Source organism: Nerophis ophidion, linkage group LG15 (assembly GCF_033978795.1).
Source record: "Nerophis ophidion isolate RoL-2023_Sa linkage group LG15, RoL_Noph_v1.0, whole genome shotgun sequence".
NCBI lineage: Eukaryota > Metazoa > Chordata > Actinopteri > Syngnathiformes > Syngnathidae > Nerophis > Nerophis ophidion.
The window spans coordinates 14,855,018-14,877,888 of NC_084625.1; the positions used below are offsets into that span (position 1 = coordinate 14,855,018).

Here is a 22,871-nt window from a genome sequence, read left to right on the forward strand (position 1 = left end):
CTGTGATTACAAGTGGAATTATTCATTACTTATCGTGTCACGCAATGTCAGCTCAGATTTACCCGAGTCATCAAAAAAGCCACATCTGGCTCGCGAGCCGTAGGTTCCCTACCACTGTTCTACGCGATTCTCGATTCGCAATACAATGGTACTTCAACCCACGAGTACATTGAGATTCCAATGGGCTCCCAAATGTAATTCTTGTCTCTGTTGAATTCCTTGCTTCTTGTCTCTTTTAATAGATGTCAACAGTGTTTGAACCTGACAGTAATGGCTTTGTTGTTTTCGGACAACGTTACATTAGAGAGCATCCCACTCCCCTGCAGTCGTATCTGTTTGTCGAGTGTGTTACTTCCTGCTATCCTCTCCTCCGGTTGTTCACTTCCCTGTTGTCTAATTTGTCTCCCCAACAGGCGCTCTTCAGTTTATAGATCCTGTGCACCATCAGCCTGCCCTTCCGTCGGCCATGACGCATCACCCTCCATCCTGCTGATTTCTCCTAATTGATGAGTGAACACCGGCAAGTATCCTCTCCATCATGTTGTGCTGCTGCAGGACCCCTCCCCGACCCCTTCTCCTTCCTCTTCTTTCCACGGAGGCGTTCATTATTCATTGAGTTAGTGTTTGGATCGAGGGAGAGCGAAAGGCACGGCTGAATTCATGGGGAGACTCAACAGCTGGCCCAAGGCGAGCGAGGGGGAGGCGGGGGCCGGTCGGACATGACTGACTGACTAATTGATTGACAGCGACCAGCAGGATGAGGAACATGCAGGAACATGGAGGGGTGGGCTGCTTTTAACATAATTGGACGTTTGAAACCAGAGCCAAGAACCTACAAATATACAAAAAAAATGTTTTTTTCAAATAATAGACTAGGCGTTAATAATACAGAAACTGTTCACAATGATTGATGCTATTAGCAACACTTCACATCTTGAGTACATGCCGCTGATTGCTTCCATAGCAACACCGACTGGATTTAGCTGAAAAAAATGTTCAATATTTACACCCTTTTTTTTAATAGGAGATGGGCAAAGCTTGTAGGAAAATAAGAACCAAACATGTTTCCCAGATCGGTATTCGAATCAAGGTTAAAAAACTAAAACTAAAAAAAATATAGAGGACATTTATATATACATATATATATACATATATATATATATATATATATATGTATATATATATATATATATATATATATATATATATATGTATATATATATATATATATATATATATATACGCACACATGTCCCACTGGGTGTGAGTTTTCCTTGCCCTTATGTGGGCCTACCGAGGATGTCGTGGTTTGCGCAGCCCTTTGAGACACTAGTGATTTAGGGCTATATAAGTAAACATTGATTGATTGATTGATACACATATATACAAACCCCGTGTCCATATGAGTTGGGAAATTGTGTATAGATGTAAATATAAACGGAAAACAATGATTTTCAACCCATATTCAGTTGAATATGCTACAAACACAACATATTTGATGTTCAAACTGATAAACATTTTTTTTTGCAAATAATAATAAACTTTAGAATTTGATGCCAGCAACACGCTGCAACGAAGTTGGGAAAGGTGGCAATAAATACTGAGAAAGTTGAGGAATGCTCATCAAACACTTATTTGGAACATCCCACGGGTGTGCAGGCTAATTGGGAACAGGTGGGTGCCATGGTTGGGTATAAAAACAGCTTCCCAAAAAATGCTCAGTCTTTCACAAGAAAGGATGGGGCGAGGTACACCCCTTTGTCCACAACTACGTTTCTCAAAGTGCAATTGTAAGAAATTTAGCGATTTCAACATCTACGGTCCATAATATCAACAAAAGGTTCAGAGAATCTGGTGAAATCACTCCATGTAAGCGGCATGGCCGGAAACCAACATTAAATGACGGTGACCTTCGATCCCTCAGACGGCACTGTATCAAAAACCGACATCAATATCTAAAGGATATCACCACATGGGCTAAGGAACACTTCAGGAAACCACTGTCACTAAATACAGTTCGTCGCTACATCTGTAAGTGCAAGTTAAAGCTCTACCATGCAAAGCGAAAGCCATTCCTCAACAACACCCAGAAACGCCGCCGGCTTCTCAGGGACCGAGATCATCTGAGATGGACTGATGCAAAGTGGAAAAATGTTTTGTGGTCTGACGAGTCCACATTTCAAATTGTTTTTGGAAATATTCGACATCGTGTCATCCGTACCAAAGGGGAAGCGAACCATCCAGACCGTTATGGACGCAAAGTTCAAAAGCCAGCATCTGTGATGGTATGGGGATGCATTAGTAACCAAGGCATGGGTAACTTACACATCTGTGAAGGTACCATTAATGCTGAAAGCTAATATACAGGTTTTGGAACAACATATGCTGCCATCTCAGTGCCGTCTTTTTCATGGACGCTCCTGCTTATTTTAGCAAGACAATGCCAAACCACATTCAGCACGTGTTACAACAGCGTGGCTTCGTAAAAAAAAAAAGTACGACTGAAGCTCTACATAAAACAAGAATGGGAAAGAATTCCACTTTCAAAGCTTCAACAATTAGTTTCCTCAGTTCCCAAACGTTTATTGAGTGTTGTTAAAAGAAAAGGTGATGTAAGACAGTGGTGAACATGCCCTTTCCCAACTACTTTGGCACGTGTTGCAGCCATGAAATTCTAAGTTAGCTGTTATTTGCAAAAATAAATAAAATAATTGAATGAGTTTGAACATCAAATATCTTATCTTTGTAGTGCATTCAACTGAATATGGGTTGAAAAGGATTTGCAAATCATTGTATTCCATTTATATTTACATCCATTACAATTTCCCAACGCATATGGAAACGGGGTTTGTAGGTTGAAAAGGATTTGCAAATCATTGTATTCTGTTTTTATTTACCATTTATACAACGTGCCAACTTCACTGGTTTTTGGGTTTTCTACAATTGTTGGTCATGCACAGCTGAACCCGCTACAACTTAACACAAAGTCCATCCGTGTGAAGACACACGCTGTATATTAAATTTGACCCCAATTGTATCCTTGTCACTGACTGGAATATTATTAGAAATGTATTCCTTTACTTTCAGTTGGCATGGTGGCGCGCATGGTTAGGACATGAGCTACAGTAGTAAAAGGTTGGGAGTTCACATCTTTTTTGAAGTTATTTAATTATTTTAAAAATGTTTAATGCACCTAACTTCAGCATAGTAAAGAAAAAAAAAAGGATTACCGTATTTTCCAGACCATAGGGCACAACGGATTGTAGGGCCCAAACCCCGTTTCCATATGAGTTGGGAAATTGTGTTAGATGTAAATATAAACGGAATACAATGATTTGCAAATAATTTTCAACCCATATAAATTGAATGCTCTACAAAGACAAGATATTTGGTGTTCAAACTCATAAACTTTATTTTTTATTTTTTGCAAAAAATAATTAACTTAGAATTTCATGGCTGCAACACGTGCCAAAGTAGTTGGGAAAGGGCATGTTCACCACTGTGTTACATCACCTTTTCTTTTAACAACACTCAACTGAGGAAACTAATTGTTGGAGCCTTGAAAGTGGAATTCTTTCCCATTCTTGTTTTATGTAGAGCTTCAGTCGTTCAACAATCCGGGATCTCCGCTGTCGTATTTTACGCTTCATAATGCGCCACACATTTTCCATGTGAGACAGGTCTGGACTGCAGGCGGGCCAGGAAAGTACCCGCACTCTTTTACTACAAAACCTCGCTGATGTAACACCTGGCTTGGCATTGTTTTGCTGAAATAAGCAGGGGCGTCCATGATAACGTTCCTTGGATGACAACATATGTTGCTCCAAAACTTGTATGTACCTTTCAGCATTAATGGTGCCTTCACAAATGTGGAAGTTACCCATGTCTTGGGCACTAATACACCCCCATACCATCAAAGATGCTGGCTTTTGAACTTTGCGCCTATAACAATCCGGATTGTAATTTTCCTCTTTGTACCGGAGGACACCACGTCCACAGTTTCCAAATATAATGTGGACTAGTCAGACCACAGGACACTTTTCCAATTTGCATCAGTCAATCTTAGATAAGGTCAGGCCCAGCGAAGCGGGCAGCGTTTCTGGGTGCTGCTGATAAATGGCTTCGCATAGTTTTAACTTGCACTTACAGATGTAGCGACCAACTGTAATTACTGACAGTGGTTTTATGAAGTGTTCCTGGGCCAAGGTGGTGATATCCTTTACACACTGATGTCGGTTTTTGATTCAGTACCGCCTGAAGGATCAAAGGTTTGTAATACCAACTCTTACGTGTAGTGATTTCTCCAGATTCTCTGAACCGTTTGATTATTTTACGGACCGTAGATGGTGAAATCCCTGAATTCCTTGCAATAGCTCGTTGAGAAATGTTGTTCTAAAACTGTTTGATAATTGGCTTACAAAGTGGTGACCCTCGCCCCATCCTTGCTTGTGAATTACTTCGCATTTCATGGAAGCTGCTTTTATACCCATTAATGGCACCCACCTGTTCCCAGTTAGCCTGCACACCTGTGGGATGTTCCAAATAAGTGTTTGATGAGCATTCCTCAACTTTTATCAGTTTTTATTGCCACCTTTCCGGACTTCTTTGGCATCAAATTCTAAAGGTAATGATTATTAGCAAAAAAAAAAGTGTTTATCAGTCTTAACATCAAATATGTTGTCTTTGTAGCATATATTAAGTTAAATATGTGTTGAAAATGATTTCAAAATCATTGTATTCCGTTTATATTTACATCTAACACAATTTCCCAACTCATACGGAAACGGGGTTTGTATATCCTGAAACATACTCACACTAAAATGCTAAAGTTTCTGTGAGCAGATGTACTTTGAGGGGTCTTTGGAGGAATAATGCTGTGCAGAACAAGGACAGCGTGAGGATGCAAAGTACTCTTCATCACCAGGATTCCATCCCAGCTCACATTATGGCCGCATGACAAACACGGTCAGAGGGCCCGGTGTGTCGCCGCAGCCTGTCATTGTCGCCAAATGTGTTGACACTCCAAAGAAGAAAGTGTTTTTGTCAGCGCAAAAACACGCCGGCGGAGACGCTGCTGTCTGGATTGGAGCGCTGGCTGAGGAAGCGCCGGAGTTCAAAGAGTGTTCACGCCAAGTTGCAGCCGAGCACAGATGACGAGCTTTTTTTCCATTTTTTTTTTTTTTTATGAGTGTGCATTGATTTGTTTGAAGTCAGTCAGTCGTAAATAGACATCTCACGTTGCCAGGCGGCTTCTTATTGAAGCAAACACACAACATGCAGCACGTTGTGGAGGCGGGATGTAAATCACAACAATCACACCGGACGCTTCATTAAGCACACTAGATAATGAGCTCTAATATGAAAGCGGCAAGAAACATTAAAGGCCTACTGAGATTAGATTTTCTTATTTAAATGGGGATAGCAGGTCCATTCTATGTGTCATACTTGATCATTTCGCGATATTGCCATATTTTTGCTAAAAGGATTTAGTAGAGAACTTTTGGTCGCTATTAAAAAAAGCCTTGCTTTTACAGGTAGTAGCAGACGATGTGCGCATGACGTCACGGGTTGTAGGGCTCCTCACATCCTCACATTGTTTATAATCATAGCCTCCAGCAGCAGGAGCTATTCGGACCGAGGAAGCGACGATTTCCCCATCAATTTGAGCGAGGATGAAAGATTTGTGGTTGAGGAAAGTTAGAGTGAAGCACAAAAAAAAAAAAAAGGCCACGGCTCCAGGCGTCGCCAGACAGATTTCACTGGGGCACATGCCCCAATGTTGATTTGCAGTGCCCCAGTAAAAATTTCACCAAAAAAAAATTAACACTGCAGAGTTTTAAGTTTACATAACATAGACAACAGCGCACATACTACTTAGTATGGTAATTGATTGCTACTGTATTCACTCCACGTAACAATGAGCACATGGCTAATTAATATGGTAATTTATTCACGTGTGGATCGAGACCTCAGTTGAGAGAGAGAGAGAGAGAGAGAGAGAGAGAGAGAGAGAGAGAGAGAGACGGACAGGGGGTATGCGAATCACTGTGTGATGTAGGTAACTTTAGCCAACAACAATTTGTTAATTACATTATTTTGATTTCGATTTGACTCAAACTGTAACTCCTAGATGGATTTAAGAAAGTTAATCGCCCGCAGCAGAGAAGAAGCAGCAGGAATGAGAGATGTAAGTGAAGTTCTAGCTAGCTAGGCAACATCATTGATGCTAAGTTAGCTAACGTTATTCCTTGTATCAAGACGAACATATTCATTTGCTGTACGAGCTGTCGGGGGAATTTCCAGTGAAGATGAAACATAATGTTGGTTATTGTCTGCTGGTTCTGCATCAATGATGATTTGGAGTAAGCGTGTGTGAGTTGAGTGCTTCTCAAATGGTTTATCTTCAGGAAGAAAAACATGTTTCCATATCATCAAGTCGTGAGCCAAATTTTTAAATCATTCAAGTTTATTTCACAGAAAAATAGCACGGTAAAATTGTCTTGTTAATCGGTGCGATTTTGACTAAAATAATCTTGTTTTGTCACCAGAAAAATGGCTACAGCTAAGGCATCTGGTTTTGTTTCCAGAAAAAATAGTAACAGATGCTGGCTTTTGAACTTTGCGTCCATAACAGTCTGGATGGTTCGTTTCCCCTTTGGTCCGGATTACACAATGTCGAATATTTCCAAAAACAATTTGAAAAATGGACTCGTCAGACCACAGAACACTTTTCCACTTTGCATCAGTGCATCTTAGATGATCTCGGGCCCAGAGAAGCCGGTGGAGTTTCTGGTGGCTTTCGCTTTGCATAGTAGAGCTTAAACTTTCACTTACAAATGTAGCGACGAACTGTGTTTAGTGACCGTGGTTTTCTGAAGTGTTGCTGAACCCATGTGGTGATATCCTTTAGAGATTGATGTCGGTTTTTTATACAGTGCCGTCTGAGGGATCGAAGGTATCGGTCATTCAATGTTGGTTTACGGCCATGCCGCTTACGTGGAGTGATTTCACCAGATTCTCTGAACCTTTTGATGATATTATGGAGCGTAGATGTTGAAATCCCTAAATTTATTGCAAAAATACTTTAAGAAATGTTGTTCTTAAACTGTTTGACAATTTGCTCACGCAGTTGCGGACAAAGGGGTGTACCACTCCCCATCCTTTATTGTGAAAGACTGAGCATTTTTTTGGGAAGCTGTTTTTTATACCCAATCATGGCACCCACCTGTTCCCAATTAGCCTGCACACCTGAGGGATGTTCCAAATAAGTGTTTGATGAGCATTCCTCAACGTTATCAGTATTTATTGCTACCTTTCCTTACTTTGTTGTCACGTGTTGCTGGTATCAAATTCTAAAGTTAATGATTAATTGCAAAAAAAAAATGTTTGTCAGTTTGAACATCAAATATGTTGTCTTTGTAGCATATTCAACTGAATATGGGTTGAAAATGATTTGCAAATCATTTTGTTCCGTTTATATTTACATCTAACACAATTTCCCAACTCATATGGAAACGGGGTTCGTAGCAGCAGTGTTGCAGAGTCTGTTTATTATACACAGCTCACTTAAAAGTTTGCACTGTCAGTCGAGGGTTTCATATTTGGACTTGATTTTGAATGTGTAGTTGCTTATTTGGGCTTGCTTTTCTGTCCCTGAAATGAAGCAAAACACGATTAGCCCCCCCTGTGACGTTAAACCAATGCCGTTTTATTATTTTTTGAGTGGTAAGCTTGAAGTGTCCCTCTGTCTCTGACTCTCTAGTCATCACGTGATATTAGTGTAAGGTATTTCCTTGAATTGCCGCCGGATATATAGTATGCGCCTGCATTGAATTACTGCCGGGTCAAACTCGTTTCGCAAAATAATTAGCGCATGCTTAGTATTACCGCCGGCTCAGAATTAACGCCGGGTCAAACTCATTTCGCAAAATATTATTTTTATCAGCGCATGTCTAGAATTTCCGCCGGGTCAGACTCGTTTCGCAAAATAATTAGCATATGCCTAGAATTTCCCCCGGGTCAAACTCGTCACGTCACGAGTGACACTTCCCCTGTCATCATTTTCAAAATGGAGGAGGCTGATTTCAATAATTTGAAATTGCATAAAGGGAAGAAGATTAAGAGCCATTTAGTAGGATTTAAGGGCCAAGCTATTGAATATGCTAAAAAGAACAGTGAGCAGCTATGTTTTATTAATATACCGTAGCTGCATGTGTCAAGTATGAGTGATTAAATGACTCCCGCCTCCTGGTGGTAGAGGGCGCTAGTGATCCTTCTTGCGACTACTCGGCTGCAGAAGACGTGACAACAAATGCAGTGATATGTGCTGGGAACGGATATGATGCGGGGGTGCACAACGGACCTTTTAGGATGTAACACCACTACTTGAATGGATGAAGTACTGGCTGTCCAGAGTCGAGACCCAGGATGGACCGCTCGTCGGGACCCAGGATGGACCGCTCGCCTGTATCGGTTGGGGACGTCTCTACGCTGCTGATCCGCTTGAGATGGTTTCCTGTGGACGGGACTCTCGCTGCTGTCTTGGATCCGCTTGAACTGAACTCTCGCGGCTGTGTTGGAGCCACTATGGATTGAACTTTCACAGTATCATGTTAGACCCGCTCGACATCCATTGCTTTCGGTCCCCTAGAGAGGGGGGGTTGCCCACATCTGAGGTCCTCTCCAAGGTTTCTCATAGTCAGCATTGTCACTGGCGTCCCACTGGATGTGAATTCTCTCTGCCCACTGGGTGTGAGTTTTCCTTGCCCTTTTGTGGGTTCTTCCGAGGATGTTGTAGTCGTAATGATTTGTGCAGTCCTTTGAGACATTTGTGATTTGGGGCTATATAAATAAACATTGATTGATTGATACTCTTATGCTGGCTATTTGTTTACTCCGAAGGGGTAATCTCCGCAGTAAAGTCTGTGTAGCTTGTCCGCCATGACTATCAATCCAAACGATGCTAGTGCGCATGCGCATGACTTCGTGTTGCCGAAAAATGCATTAAAAACTTAAATTGTTTCGGTAATTAAAGATATTAGACTGGAATTTTATCGCCCTGCGATGAGGTGGCGACTTGCCCCGGGTGTAACCCGCCTTCCGCCCGATTGTAGCTGAGATAGGCACCAGCGCGCCCCCCGCCATCCCAAAAGGAATAAGCGGTAGAAAATGGATGGATTGATGGAATTTGATCGCAAATCATCATTATATTGTTTACCATCACATCCCTCGTCCAATAACAAGTAAGAAGTCAAGTGCGGTCACGGCATGTTCTTGCCGCAAACGTTGGTACATTTTTCGGGCATCACGGCGAAAGACGAGGGCGGTCGCGGCAGTTGGTTAAATTCAAGCCCTGGAGGCATTGCAGAGATATTTCAGTTTCAGTTTCAGTGTCAGTTTATTTCCAGTCCAACAAAAACATATTCAAACATGGATCACGATTCAAAAATGAATAACATGACTGAAACAGGCAGAAGCAAAAAAGCTTATATGCCCAACATAAAATTTTTTACATTCAATTAAGTTACCTTTTCTAATAATTTTGTAATACAAAGAGAAATATAGTCATTCAGCATTTACATTTAAGTTGCCCTTTAACAAATAATACAAAAATATGTACTTACACACATGCACTTTTTTGTAAATAGATAAACATACATACCTTCTAAATACAATATTTAACCAAACAAACATACATTTCTAATTCACATAACTTTTTAAAATACATTGTGACATGTTCTTTTTGAAATTAAATACTGAGTCACTCATTTTTATTTCTTTACCAACAGAATTCCACAAATTAACACCGAGAATAGATAAACATCTATGTTTAACAACTAATCTTGCTTTTGGTAAAATAAACTTAGATTCATCTCTTAGATTGTATTTGCTGGTTTGTAGAGAGAAGTATTTTTGAATTCCTTCTGGAAGAGTGTTTATTTTTGCTTTGAACATTATCTGTGTTATTTTATTATAAACAATATCTTGAAATTTTGGGCTTCACGGGGGCAGAGGGGTTAGTGCGTCTGCCTCACAATACGAAGTTCCTGCAGTCCTGGGTTCAAATCCAGGCTCGGGATCTTTCTGTGTGGAGTTTGCATGTTCTCCCCGTGAATGCGTGGGTTCCCTCCGGGTACTCCGGCTTCCTCCCACTTCCAAAAACATGCACCTGGGGATAGGTTGATTGGCAACACTAAATTGGCCCTAGTGTGTGAATGTGAGTGTGAATGTTGTCTGTCTATCTGTGTTGGCCCTGTGATGAGGTGGCGACTTGTCCAGGGTGTACCCCGCCTTCCGCCCGATTGTAGCTGAGATAGGCGCCAGCGCCCCCCGCGACCCCGAAAGGGAATAAGCGGTAGAAAATGGATGGATGGATGGATCTTGAAATTTCATAAGTTTTGATTTAACAAATAATGGATGGGTATGGTCATAATATCCTGCTTTGTTTATTAGCCGTACAGCTTTTTTTTGCAGCAAAACAATATCATTATTGTAACTTAATTGAATGTAAAACAATAATGATAAAAATTATCATAACAATGTGACCTCGGACTACGTTAAGGTAACGTGTGGAGTTCCCCAGGGTTCGGTCCTTGGCCCTGCACTCTTCAGCATCTACATGCTGCCGCTAGGTGACATCATACGCAAATACGGTATTAGCTTTCACTGTTATGCTGATGACACCAAACTCTACATGCCCCTAAAGCTGACCAACACGCCGGACTGTAGTCAGCTGGAGGCGTGTCCTAATGAAATTAAACAATGGATGTCCGCTAACTTTTTGCAACTCAACGCCAAAAAAACGGAAATGCTGATTATCGGTCCTGCTAGACACCGAACTCTATTTAATAATACAACTCTAACATTTGACAACCAAACAATTAAACAAGGCGACACGGTAAAGAATCTGGGTATTATCTTCGACCCAACTCTCTCCTTTGAGGCACACATTAAAAGCGTTACTAAAATGGCCTTCTTTCATCTCCGTAATATCGCTAAAATTCGCTCCATTCTGTCCACTAAAGACGCTGAGATCATTATCCATGCGTTTGTTACGTCTCGCCTCGACTACTGTAACGTATTATTTTCGGGTCTCCCCATGTCTAGCATTAAAAGATTACAGTTGGTACAAAATGCGGCTGCTAGACTTTTGACAAGAACAAGAAAGTTTGATCACATTACGCCTGTACTGGCTCACCTGCACTGGCTTCCTGTGCACTTAAGATGTGACTTTAAGGTTTTACTACTTACTTATAAAATACTACACGGTCTAGCTCCATCCTATCTTGCCGATTGTATTGTACCATATGTCCCGGCAAGAAATCTGCGTTCAAAGGACTCCGGCTTATTAGTGATTCCCAAAGCCCAAAAAAAGTCTGCGGGCTATAGAGCGTTTTCCGTTCGGGCTCCAGTACTCTGGAATGCCCTCCCGGTAAAAGTTCGAGATGCCACCTCAGTAGAAGCATTTAAGTCTCACCTTAAAACTCATTTGTATACTCTAGCCTTTAAATAGACTCTCTTTTTAGACCAGTTGATCTGCCGTTTCTTTTCTTTTTCTTCTATGTCCCACTCTCCCTTGTGGAGGGGGTCCAGTCCGATCCGGTGGCCATGTACTGCTTGCCTGTGTATCGGCTGGGGACATCTCTGCGCTGCTGATCCGCCTCCACTTGGGATGGTTTCCTGCTGGCTCCGCTGTGAACAGGACTTTCGCTGCTGTGTTGGATCCGCTTTGGACTGGATTCTCGCGACTGTGTTGGATCCATTATGGATTGAACTTTCACAGTATCATGTTGGACCCGCTCGACATCCATTGCTTTCCTCCTCTCCAAGGTTCTCATAGTCATCATTGTCACCGACGTCCCACTGGGTCATTATTGTCACCGATGTCCCACTGGGTGTGAGTTTTCCTTGCCCTTATGTGGGCCTACCGAGGATGTCGTAGTGGTTTGTGCAGCCCTTTGAGACACTAGTGATTTAGGGCTATATAAGTAAACATTGATTGATTGATTGATTAATTATGGTTTTAAAAGTGGTTCCCCAGAGTTCTACACAGTATGTCATGTATGGAAGTATCAAAGTATAATAAATTGTTAAAGAATTATAAGTAAGTAATTCTTTAGTTTTATACAAAACACCAAGTGTTTTTGATATTTTTGTTTTTATATAATTTACATGTTGTCTCCATGATCATTTATAGTCGATTATAACTCCCAAAAACTTAGTATCGAAGACACGCTCAATTTCATCTCCATTTATTTTAATATTTACTTCATTAGATACCTCAGTTTTGGTACCAAATATCATAAATTTAGTTTTGGCAATATTAAGTGATAATTTATTCATATCAAACCAGTTTTTAAGCACTGTCATTTCTTGTTCTATTTTTACCAAAAGTTCATTAAATATCAGAGATATTTACTGTAAAAAATATTTTAGCCTTCCTTCATACTTCCTCCAAACTTGCCGTTTTTTAAATTTGCCCAATTTGTGAGTTTTTTTGTTCATCTCCGTACATTGTTAAGTTCTACCCCAATAGCTTTGGGCAAGTTCGCCATTGTAGTCTATAAGCTCCTTATTTTTCGTTATCACCTTGTTGTGGGGCAGACTGGCTCCTAGATGCACATGCATCCTTCCCTGTTGCCATTTCTAATACAAAGTAGCGTATCGTTAAAATTTATATCTGTCAATGGACTCTATGATAAACCGTTGGCCTCGCCACCTTCTGCGGGGCTAAAGCGCCATGCTTGATGAATCAAGACGGACGAAGTTGATGAATCGTCGAACAACAGCGTACTTTATTGATCGGCGAGCATCATAGCAAGTTTTGCAGTCCTTGGAGGATATCTCGCCAAATGATAGCTCTCTCCTCGAACAGCCAGGCAACTCATCCGTATAGCCCGAAATTATGTCATCTCAGGTCTTTGAGTTCATAGTACTGAAATTGGCCCATCTTGAGGACATGTTTGTGTGAGCGTGAGTGTTTTCTAGCGTCGGTTGGCATTATCTAAGCATAGTGACTGTAACTCATGGAGACCTGTCCTGACTCGGCCAACCATTGACAGGTTTACTGAGCCTTGCTGTTGTGAGGTGTATGTTTCCCCGCCTGTGCATGTCAAACGTACTAGTCATACTTTATTACCTGCCCAAGATTATGGACCGTCGATTCTGGCTGAGGAACACAGTCGTTCGCCATATGCAAAACATGTTATTTCGTAGACTCGCAGCTACTACAATGGGAAGAATACGCAGTCGAAGTGGAGCCATGTATATGAGACCGCCTACCAAACGGCGCATCCTGACGAGATGATCAAAAATCGGCTTGTAAGGCATATTCTATGCAACATTTTGACCATAGAACCACCGTTACTTGTAATGCAGTGCTTTACAAAGTGGAAACAATATCAGAATGTGACCCCTTAAACATCGCATTATCTGAATATGCGTGTGTTCCTTCTAAATAAAATCGACATGATTAACTCGACTAAAAAAACACAATGTCAAAGCATTATGACTGTTTTAAAGGGCTTTATAAATAAAGTTGGTATGGTCTGGTTACTCATGGCAACCTGTTTGGACTTGGCCGACCATGGACAAGTTTCCAAAGACTTGGTGTTGTGAGGTGTAGGTTTCCCACCTGTGCATGTCACACCTACTAGTCATACTTTATGCCCAAGGTTATGGACTGCAGCTTCTGGCTGGTTGCTTGGTCTACGAAGAACATAATCATTCGCCATAGGCAAAACATGTCATTTCTTAGACGCGCAGATACTACAATGGGTAGAAGACGCAGTCGGAGTGGAGCCATGTACAAAACGGCGCATCATGACAAGACAGTCAAAAATCGGCTTGAAGAAAGTCTGTAAAACATCATCCATACAACATTTTGACCATAGACCAAACATTACATGTTATGGAGTGCTTTAGAAAGTGGAAACAATATCAAAATATGACCCCTTAAAAATCGCATAATCTTAATATTTTTATATATCTTCACATTTTTATATGTATATATATATATATATATATATATATATATATATGTGTATATATATATATATATATATATATATATATATATATATATATATATATATATATATATATATATATATCAAGAAATACTTGAATTTCAGTGTTAATTTATGTACACCTGTACACACATAACACTCCTCTCTACTCATTGTTGTATTTGAAAGTGCAATACTTTGCAGCCAGTAGCAACGCCTTTGAAGGAGCAAAGGTATGGGCAGCATCTGTGACATTTAATTTGCAGGAAATAAGTGGGTTTAGGGTTGAATAGTCCATCCTCGTTCCATTCTCTGTCACTATTTTCTTTTGGACATTACTACTTGCCGTAGTTATGAAGCAATGCATGATTCTGGATGTTGTGTGTCAGTGTATTAACGTGCCAGCTGGAATAAACACACGCTGAGCAATAACTCCATGCCTGCCTACTTTATGGGTTATAGATAAACCGGCATATATACCGTATTTTTCGGACTATAAATCACAGTTTTTTTCATAGTTTGGCCGGGGGTGCGACTTATACTCAGGAGCGACTTATGTGCGAAATTATTAACACATTACCGTAAAATATCAATATATTATTTAGCTTATTCACGTAAGGGACTAAACTTATAAGATTTCATCGGATTTAGCAATTAGGAGTGACAGATTGTTTGGTAAACGTATAGCATGTTCTATATGTTATAGTTATTTGAATGACTCTTACCATAATATGTTACGTTAACATACCAGGCACCTTCTCAGTTGGTTATTTATGCGTCATATAACATACTCTTATTCAGCCTGTTGTTCTCTATTCTTTAATTTATTTTAAATTGCCTTTCAAATGTCTATTCTTGGTGTTGGATTTTATCAAATAAATTTCCCCCAAAAATGCGACTTATACTCCAGTGCGACTTATATATATGTTTTTTCCTTCTTTATTATGCATTTCCGGCAGGTGCGACTTATACTTCGAAAACTTCGGTAATAGTCCCCTTCTTGATGTGTGTGTAGTTGTGCACTCTCCAAAAGCCGTAGATGTTATAACGTGACTGGGCCGGCATGCTGTTTATATGGAAGAAAAGCGGACCTGACCACAGGATGTCTTCACTCAGGTCCGGCTGGAAATCGGGAGAAATATTCGGGGGAATGGTTTTCCCGGGAGATTTTCGGGAGAGACACTGAAATTTGGGTGTCCCCCGGAAGATTTGGGAGGGTTGGCAGGTATGCCTAGCAAGGACAGTTATGCTAAACCCTGGTTTTCTGAGAAGTTTGTTTTCCACCTGAACATGTCCTGGCTGTCCAGAGTCGGGACCCAGGATGGACCGCTCACCTGTGTATCGGTTGGGGACGTCTCTACGATGCTGATCCGACTCCGCTTGGGATGGTTTCCTGTGGACGGGACTCTCGCTGCTGTCTTGGATCCGCTTTGAACTGAACTCTCGCGGCTGTGTTGGAGCCACTATGGATTGAACTTTCACAGTATCATGTTAGACCCGCTCGACATCCATTGCTTTCGGTCCCCTAGAGGGGTGGGGGTTGCCCATATTTGAGGTCCTCTCCAAGGTTCTCATAGTCCTCATTGTCACTGGCGTCCCAATGGGGGTGAGTTTTCCTTGCCCTCCAGTGGGTTTTTCCGAGGATGTCGTAGTCGTAGTGGTTTGTACAGTCCTTTGAGACATTTGTGATTTAGGGCTATATAAATAAACATTTATTGATTGATTGATTGATTGATTGAACATGTTTTTTCCTAGACTAACAGATACTACAACGACACCATGGCTGATGCATGAAAAGCCAGAATTTACACATTTACACAACGGGAGCCTCCTGTTTTTGTTTTTTTTAATTTGTCTTTGAAGTAATGGAGTTTTTAGCTCCCTCTTGGAGGTGGGGGCGGCGCAGGAGAAGACCGGAGAATTGGACGGCGGGCGCGAAAATTAGAAAAAGGGGATAACGTATCGCTTCCCGATCGCAATCTCACATAATCAACGTGTTAACAGAGAAGAAGACGAGGGGAAGGGGAGATAACGGAGAGAGGTAAGAAGAAGAAGAAGGGGAGACTGACAGTGAAAGCCGGCCAATCAGGAGGCACCGAGCACTCCCTGCGCACGCACACACACGCACGCACTGGCGCTCGCTGGCTGGCTGGCTGGGCTGGCTGGACTCGCTCGTCCCGCCGCCACACGAGCTCACGCGGGGGAAGCAGGCAGGCAGCATCCGAGTTGGCTGCGTCCTCCTGGATGAAGAGGAGGAGGATAGTCGAGGATGATTAACAACACGATGGAGCAGCTTTGGGCTTTTTAGGCGGGAGGGAGCACGGCGAGGTAAGGAAGACGCGCAAGTTAATTTCTTTTTGTTGTTGTTGTTGTTGTTTTGTTGTTGTTGTTTTTAGTGGAGTTACAGCAATTATTCTTAAGAAAAGAAGGCCACTTTTTTTATTTTATTTTTTCGGACACAACGGGAAGTGCTTGGTGGACGTGCGCGACACAAGTTGGAGAACGTCCCGTCGTGTGTTGCCAGACGTGAATTGACGCGCACTGCAGAGAAGTAAAATAGAGTCCAGTGTGAGCGAGGGAGTGCTGCAGGAGAAAGAGAGGACGGCTCAGTTCTCTTCAGAGACCGTGCATGAATGTGTGTGTGCATGAGTGTGTGCGTGTGCATGAATGTGTGCGTGTGCATGAATGTGTGTGTGCATGAGTGTGTGTGTGTGCATGAATGTGTGTGTGCATGAGTGTGTGTGGAGCAATGCTTGAGCCTGCTGTCCCTGTAAATGTGTTGCATTGATTGGGCTTAACGGTGCGTGCTTGTGTGCTTTAAGAAAAAGAAAAAAAAAACTGAGTTTGCAAATGTGTTACATGGCGGACGCGGTGACACGTTTAACGTGAACACGGACAGCCCGCGCACACTCGAGTAGGTACACCTGCACAAGTTGATGAGCTCCACTACGCCTATATAACACACGGGGGGGTGAGCGTTGCTCGTATGCGAAAGGTATTAATAATGCACATTTCTGAAGGTTTACTACACACCGCATGATGGAAGCTGCTGGTGTGGTGTCACATTTCACACGTTTGCCTCGGCGAATGTGCGGGAACGCATGAAGCAAAAAAAAAAAAAAGGGGTGCACTGCTCGGCTGCAACCAGCAGAGGCGCCGTCGAGTCGGTATGCATGACTTGGCGATGAAAAGAAGAATACAATGACGGAGTCGGTAAATAACATATTATTTTTTTTCCAATTAATTAACAAATTATGTGCAATGGGAATCAAATGGAAGTTGGCTACTTTTTTTTTTTTAATTTAAGAGAATGCAAATGGAAATTCGAATTTTAACACGGCTAATCAGTACATGCATCCATTCAAGTCATGTACAAGCTTTGTAATCATTAGAAATATTAATTTTCTCCTAGAACTCCCAACGTTATTCTCGTACTGCAAGTTCAAATCAGCAAAACCAATTGACCTACACCAGGGGTCGGCAACCTAAAATGTTGAAAGAGCCATATTGGACCAAAAATACAAAAACAAATATGTCTGGAGCCGCAAAAAAAATAAAAGCCATATTACATACAGATAGTGTGTCATGAGATATAAATTGAATGAAGAGGACTTAAAGGAAACCAAATGAACTCAAATAAAGCTACAAATGAGGCATAATAATGCGATATGTACATCTAGCTAGCCTAAATAGCATGTTAGCATCGATTAGCTTGCAGTCATGGAGTGACCAAATATGTCTGATTAGCACTCCACACAAGACAATAACATCAACAAAACTCACCTTTGTGCATCCATGCACAACGTTAAAAGTTTGGCGGACAAAATGAGACAGAAAAAGAAGTGGCATAAAACACGTCTTAGAAAGTCGGAGAAAGTTATACATGTAAACAAACTAGGGTGAGTTCAAGGACCGCCAAAATTAGTAGGACAAAACGCCGCTCGCCAAATACTCGAATCAGTGAGGCATGTTTAATAAAAACAGTGTGTTTTATAACAATTAGGGAGGTTTGTGTCATGTTTGTCCTCCGACAGAAACTATATTAAAAATAAATATATATTCTTTATATATTTTCCCCTCATCTTTTTACATTTTTCATACATTTTTGAAAAAGCTCCAGAGAGCTACTAGGGCGGCGCTAAAGAGCCGAATGCGGCTCTAGAGCCGCGGGTTGCCGACCCCCGACCTACACGTTAAGAATTAATCAACAGTGGAATTATCCATCCGTATTCTACCGCTTGTCCCTCTTAATCGATGCTAAGTAATCGTGTCTTGAAGAAATATAAACAAAAAAAAAAGTGCACTACCGGGCTGCAACCAGCAGAGGCGCTGTTGAGTCAGTCCATATTACCTTGCTATCTAAAAAATGTCAATATGATGATGATTATAAATTGGTTAATTAAGTGTATTTTTTCTTTTTTACGTTAAAATAATTTTCAATGATGATTTCAAATTTAACCCCAGAAACGCTGTCCCAAATCAAACTGAGCTGATATCTTACATAAATATGTACATACATAACTATTAATATGTTTCTTTCAAGTCACTTAATTATGGTTAAAAATCATCAAAATAGTTGATCTACATGTTAAGAATTAATCAACAGTGGAATTATCCATCCATTTTCTACCGCTTGTCCCTCTTAATCGATGCTAACTAATCGTGTCTTGAAGAAATATAAACAAAACAAAAAAGTGCACTACCAGGCTGCAACCAGCAGAGGCGCTGTTGAGTCAGTCGAGATTACCTTGCTATCTAAAATATGTCAATATGATGATAATTATAAATGACGTAATTACATCTATATTTTTTACGTTAAAAGAATGTTGAACACAATGATAATTTCAAATTGAAACCGAGAAACGCCGTCCCGAATCAAACTGAGCTGATATCTTACATTAATGCGTACATACAAAAATATTATTATGTATCTTTCAAGTCAATTATGGTTAAAATCAGCAAAATAGTTTTTTATTGATTGAGTGAAACTTTTATTAACAGATTGCACAGTTCAGTACATATTCCGTACAGTTGACCACTAAATGGTAAACCCGAATAAGTTTTTCAACTTGTTTAAGTCGGGGTCCACGTTAATCAATTCATGGTAATCAATTCATAGTTGCCCTAAACGTTAAGAATTAATCAACAGTGGAATTATTCATCTATTTGCTACCGCTTGTCCCTCTCAATCAGTGCTAATTAATCGTGTCTTGAAGAAATATAAACAAAACAAAAAAGTGCACTACCGGGCTGCAACCAGCAGAGGCGCCGTTGAGTCAGTCTACATTACCTTACATCTACCTTGCTATCTAAAAAAATACAAAATGATGATAATAATAAATGACCTAATTAAATCTATATTTTTTACGTTAAAAGAATGTTGAACACAATAATTCGAAATTCCACCCCAGAAAAGCTGTCCCGAATCAAACTGAGCTGATATCTTACATAAATACGTGCATACGTAAATATTAATATGTATCTTTCAAGTCACTTAATTATGGTTGAAATCAGCAAAATAGTTGACCTACACGTTAAGAATTAATCAACAGTGGAATTATACATCCATTTCCTACCGCTTTTCCCCCCAATCGATGCTAACTAATCGTGTCTTGAAGAAATATAAACAAAACAAAAAAGTGCAATACTGGGCTGCAACCAGCAGAGGCACCGTTGAGTCAGTCTAGATTACCGTGCTATTTAAAAAAAATACAATATGATGATATTAATGAATGACCTAATTAAATCTATTTTTTTTTACGTTAAAAGAAAGTTGAACACAATGATAATTTGAAATTTAACCCCAGAAACGCTGTCCCGAATCAAACTGAGCTGATAGCTTACATTAATACGTACATACATAAATATTAGTATGTATCTTTCAAGTCACTATATTGTGGTTAAAATCAGCAAAATAGTTGACTCTTGTCTTGTCGTTAATAGTGTTGATTAATCATTCCTTGAACACAGAGAAGAAAAACAGTGCAATACAGGGCTGCAACCAGCAGAGGCGCCGTCAAGTCGGTATGGCTGACTTGGCGATGAAAAGAAGAAAAAAATGACGGCGTCAGTAAATAACAGATCAATATAAAATTAATTTTTTCCAATTAATTGACAAAAAATGTGTAATGGTATTCAAATGGAAGTTGGCTATTTTTTTATTTAAGATAATGTTAACGGCTATTCGAAGTTTCACCCAGATAATAGCTCAAGTTAATCAGTACATGCATCCATTCAAGTCATGTAAAAACTCTGTAATCGTTAGAAATATAAATTTTCTGCTAGAACTCCAACGTCATTCTCGTACTGCGAGTTCAAGTCGGCAGAACTAGTTGACCTACATGTAAAGAATTAATCAACAGTGGAATTACCCATCCGTGCTAACTAATCGTGTCTTGAACAAATAGAAGCAAAACAAAAAAGTGCGCTACCGGGCTGCAACCAGCAGAGGCACCGTTGAGTCAGTGTAGATTACGTAGCTGTCTTTAAAAAATGACAACATGAGGATAATAATAAATGAACTAATTAAATATTTCTAAAAAATGGACAATTCATTGACAAAATACATGTTATGCAATTATAATAAAGGTTGGCTATTTGTTTTACGTTAAAAGAATGTTGAACACGATGATAATTTGAAATTTAACCCCGAAACTGTCCCATATCAAACCGAGCTGATATCTTACAATAATATGTACAAACAAACATATTAATATGAATCTTTCAAGTCACTTTATTGTTCGTAATTTTAGGCAATACTAATTTTATTCTGGGGTAAAATCAGCAAGATAGTTGACTCACGTCTTGTTTTGAATGAATCGAAAATTATGATCAAGCAGTGCTGATTAATCATTCCTTGAACACAGTGAAGCAAAACAGTGCGATACCGGGCTGCAACCAGCAGAGGCACCGTTGAGTCGGTCTAGATTATTTTGCTATCTAAAAAAAGGACAACATGATGATAATAATAAGTGACCTAATTAAATATATATTTTTTTAACGTTAAAAGAATGTTGAACACGATGATTATTTGAAATATACCCCCAAAACTCTGTCCCAAATCAAACTGAGCTGATATCCCAAATTAATACGTACATGTATCCTTTCAAATCACGTTCACGTTTTAGTATACGTTTCTAATAGTTAGCAATAAACATTTTCTCCAGCTTTAATCTCGTACTATAGGTGGAAAACTAGTTGATCTATGTCTTGTTCGGAGTCGGCGCTGTTTGAATCGTGCACAGTGAAGGAAAATAAAAAGTGTAATACTGGGCTGCAACCAGCAGAGGCGCTGTTGAGTCAGTCTGGATTACTTTGCGGTCCAAAAAATGACAGCATGATGACGTCAGTAACTATTTGTTATTATGATGAAAATAGATTAATACTAGTTTGATATAATAAATAACTTAAACACATTTTTCCAATCTGCGATGAGGTGGCGACTTGTCCAGGGTGTACGCCGCCTTCCGCCCGATTGTAGCTGAGATAGGCACCAGCGCCCCCCGAGACCCCAAAGGGGAATAAGCGGTAGAAATGAATGGATGGATGGACATTTTTCCAATGAACTGTCAATTAATTGACGAAAAATGTTTAATAGGGTGGCTAGTGTTTTACTTTAAAAGAATGTTGAAAACGATATTTCGAATTTCAACCCAATAAATCTCTCTCTTCCGAGCTGATAGCTCAAATTAATACGTACATGTATCATTTCAAGTAATTTTCATGTTCAACTATAAGCTGCGTAAACGTGAGCAATACACATATTCTTCTGATAGTCCAACATAATTCTTGTATGAGAAGTTCAATTCCACAAACTAATTGACCCGAGTCTTGTTAGGAATTGATCAACGGTGGAAATAATCAATAATGTAGATTGTTACTCAAACTGCTTTTGTAAGATGGATTACAAGCTCAGCGGAGACAAGACGGTAGAGAGGAAGTGAAAAGTCACGTTTATCTGAGATTTTGGTCAAAACACGACAAGTCTTTTCTCATACCAATCACACACGTCCGGTTGACAACTTCAAAATAATAGCTTCACAACCGGTTTAACCGACAAAACAACCAAAAATCGTCTTACAAAACAATCATACTATTCTGTTATTCTGTGTTATTAATATATTTTAAAAAAAATAAATGTTTTCTGGCAAATTGAAATTAAGTGCATTGCAATGGCAGCGGCGTTAAGAAGTTATTTGTCCGAGCCCATGGTTCTCGCCCGAAAAAATGTGGAGTGCCATCTCCAGGTAGGGGAGGAAATCTTGCCCCAAGTGGAGGAGTTCAAGTACCTCGGAGTCTTGTTCACGAGTGAGGGAAAAGCAGATCGTGAGGTCGACAAAGGTGCGGCGTCTTCAGTAATGCGGAGGCTGTATCGATCCGTTGTGGTGAAGAAGGAGCTGAGCCGGAAGGGAAAGCTCTCAATTTACCGGTCGATCTACGTTCCCATCCTCACCTATGGTCAGGAGCTTTGGGTTATGACCGAAGGGACAAGATCACGGGTACAAGCGGCCGAAATGAGTTTCCTCCGCCGGGTGAGAAGCTCTGCCGTCTGGGAGGAGCTCAAAGTAAAGCCACTGCTCCTCCACATCGAGAGGAGCCAGATGATGTGGTTCCGGCATCTGGTCAGGATGCCACCGGAACGCCTCTCTAGGGAGGTGTTTAGGGCACGTCTGACCGGTAGGAGGCGACGGGGAAGACCCAGGACACGTTGGGAAGATTATGTCTCCCGGCTGGCCTGGGAACGCCTTGGGTTTTCCCGGGAAGAGCTGGACGAAAGTGGCAGGGGAGAGGGAAGTCTGGATTTCCCTGCTTAAGCTGCTGCCCCCGCGACCCGACCTTGGATAAGCGGAAGATGGATGGATGGAT

At 40.6% G+C, this 22,871-nt stretch overlaps 1 protein-coding gene and 1 long non-coding RNA gene across 2 annotated transcripts in view; one reads left to right on the forward strand and one right to left on the reverse strand.

Moving 5' to 3' along the window:
- Positions 1-22,871, reverse strand: part of LOC133569301 (uncharacterized) — a 186,541-nt gene that overhangs the window by 115,890 nt on the left and 47,780 nt on the right. The gene's annotated exons all lie outside the window — the stretch shown is intronic.
- LOC133569300 (cadherin-18) overlaps positions 16,080-22,871 on the forward strand; it is a 257,158-nt gene continuing 250,366 nt past the window's right edge. Inside the window, exon 1 of the mRNA XM_061921528.1 lies at positions 16,080-16,334. The gene's annotated coding sequence lies outside the window, so the exon portion shown is untranslated. The remainder of the gene's footprint in view (positions 16,335-22,871) is intronic.